Source organism: Sinocyclocheilus anshuiensis, unplaced genomic scaffold, assembly GCF_001515605.1.
Source record: "Sinocyclocheilus anshuiensis isolate Anshui unplaced genomic scaffold, SAMN03320099.WGS_v1.1 scaffold1151, whole genome shotgun sequence".
NCBI lineage: Eukaryota > Metazoa > Chordata > Actinopteri > Cypriniformes > Cyprinidae > Sinocyclocheilus > Sinocyclocheilus anshuiensis.
Genome location: NW_015548202.1, coordinates 86,277 through 89,131, shown reverse-complemented (window position 1 = coordinate 89,131; position 2,855 = coordinate 86,277). Strand labels below are relative to the sequence as shown.

Below are 2,855 nucleotides of genomic sequence, written 5' to 3'. Positions count from 1 at the left end.
ATCTATCTATCTATCTATCTATCTATCTATCTATCTATCTATCTATCTATCTATCTATCTATCTCTCTGCCTGCCTGTCTGTCTGTCTGTCTATCTCTCTGCCTGCCTGTCTGTCTGTCTGTCTATCTATCTATCTATCTCTCTGCCTGCCTACCTATGTATCTATCTATCTATCTGTCCGTCTGTCTATTCCTCTGCCTGCCTGTCTGTCTGTCTGTATATTTATCTATCTATCTATCTATCTATCTCTCTGTCTGTCTGTCTGTCTGTCTGTCAGTCTATCTCTCCGTCTGTCTGTCTGTCTGTCTATCTCTCCGTCTGTCTGTCTGTCCATTGTTCTGTCTGTCTGTCTGTCTGCTTTTCCTCTGCAGGAGGTTATGTTATTATTTTTGTCTCTTCAGTGTTGTGTTAGTCACACACACACACACACACACGCACGCACACACACACTCACTCACTCCCCCGGTGTGTGTCGGCATGTGGTTTAGGTGTCAGCTCATGAGCAGCAGGCAGTAGCACCTGATGTCTTTGTTGCTAAGCTCCTGCTCCTGTCTAGCAAGTGTCACCGCGAAACTATCCTGGGAGTGTGCCCCTGTTGCTATGCGACGTGAACTCCGGTGACAGGCTGACAGTTTGACCCCTGCTACGCTCGACAGTGACAGCAGCAGCAGCAGCATGTCGTTCTCATCTCGTCTCTCCAACTTCAACCTGAGGTGTGTTTTCGGTTGTCAGAGTAAATACACAGTGGGTGAACGAACCTTTGACATTCCTATAGCTCACTAGGCAGTAGGCACTAGGTCATGGGTTCGATTCCCAAGGAACGCAGGAGCTGATTAAATGTATACCTTGTAGTGATGTGCAACTCCATATGAGGCCAATGCGATGCACATCTCGATGATACATTAAAGATACATATGAAGCAGCTGCTGATGCGATTCGATTCACCACTATTAGGATGCAGTGCAATCCGATTTCGATTCGTAAAAGTAGTAAGTCTCAGTTTTGGTCCGTCTACACTGAAACGCAACCCCGGAGTTTTCAAACTAAAATGGGGTTTTCGAAAAGAAAATTTGATTTTTAAGGGTCGAAAATGCCGGAGTAGTGTAAACGGCAGGCGTAACCGTAGCAAAAGTTATGCATTTTTTAAAAGAAAGCGCACTAGTGTGAATGTAGCCTAAACCCAGCAACAATGTCTATTTTGTCAATCGCTAGTGCGCCTCTTGAGGTCAAGGGAAAGATGGTTACCTGCACAGCTTTTACTAGCTGGCCTCCGTTACACTAGCACTTAATTGAAGTTGAAAATAACCCAGAATATTTCTTCGAGTTCTCTGCTGGCTGACCCGAGCTCTCATTTACACTGATGAAATGGCAGCCGTGTCCCTTCAGCCGAGCGCTTGAGTTTTCATGCCGGTCAGGAGGTTCTCAAAACATCTCCAGCTACACACACACACACACAGCTCATTGATTTGTAAGGTGGCATGCGTCTCGATGAGTGAACGTGTGTGTTTGCGCGCATGTTTAAAGCAGCTCCACATGAAAGTTTGAACCCAACACCGCAGTCACGTGATCTGCTCTACAACGAACCCCGTTGTTCGCGAGCAAGTTTGATTTGGCCGGCCGTCAGTTATTGCACACACAGGTGTGTGTCTGTGTGAACGGCAGGACTATTTGCCTCCGCCGTCACTGTGGTTTCTATCCTAGTTTTGAGTCTTTGATGGTGGATTTTATCGGGATTTAGTGCAAAATAAGTGACATTATTAGCTTACAAATCATAAGCGGAGATTTGCTACCAGACGACAGTAATTAGAGATGTTTGCTAAGTCAAGAATCACGTTTACTGTTGCTCATGTTTAGTGTTAGTGAGCGTTCAGTGTGTGCATCGATTATTAGACGCACCATTTTCACCTGCTGGACCATAAAACAGGTTTTAAAAAACTGTGATGCACAGCACACTGATTTTCATGTTCACTATTTTCTAATGTTTTCCAATACAAATATTTCAAAATTCTTTAATGAAGATGCATTTACTCGAGAAGCAATATTTTGATAAAACACACTAGAAACTCCATAGCAACGCCCTGGAAACCACCCAGAACACCCTAGCAATGGACAGCACTATAAGAAAACACATAGCAATTGCATAGCAACACCATGGGAACCATCCAGAACGCACAGCACCATAAGAAAATACCTAGCAACTGTATAGCAACGCCCTGTCAAAACACAGAACCATAAGAAAACCCCTAACTGCATGGCAATGCCCTGGATACTGTGTGTGTGTGTATGAGTGTGAGAGAGACACCCTGGCGACTGCGTAGCAACGCCCTTGCAATGCACAGCACCATAAGAAAATACCTAGCAACTTCATAGCAACGCCCTGTCAACACACAGAACCATAAGAAAACCCCTAACTGCATGAGAATGCCCTGGATACCGTGTGTGTGTGTGTGTGTGTGTGTGTGTGAGTGTGTGAGTGTGAGAGAGACACCCTGGCGACTGGTACTGTGTAGCAACGCCCTTGCAATGCACTGCACCATAAGAAAACACCTAGCAACTGCATAGCAACACCCTGGAGATCATGGAAACCATACAGAGCACCCTAGCAACTGCATAGAAATGCCATGGCGATGCACAAACCATAAGAAAAGACCTAGAAATTGCATAGCAACGCCCTGGATACCATCCAGAACACCCTGGCAACTGAATAGCAACACCCTAGCAACGCACATGGTGGTCAGATTTGCACAGATTATTTTTTCTTTATTTTGACTTTAATTGAGAATATTCCTGAATAAATAAACATGTTTCACTCGGATGCTACTGCTGTTGAGAATTCACTGGGGGGGGGGGGGATG

The 2,855-nt window shown here is 45.0% G+C and overlaps 1 long non-coding RNA gene across 1 annotated transcript in view; it reads left to right on the top strand.

Moving 5' to 3' along the window:
* Positions 1–571: 571 nt before the first annotated feature.
* LOC107653356 (uncharacterized) overlaps positions 572–2,855 on the top strand; it is a 7,897-nt gene continuing 5,613 nt past the window's right edge. The window contains exon 1 of the long non-coding RNA XR_001630212.1: positions 572–713. This is a non-coding gene — a long non-coding RNA (uncharacterized LOC107653356). The remainder of the gene's footprint in view (positions 714–2,855) is intronic.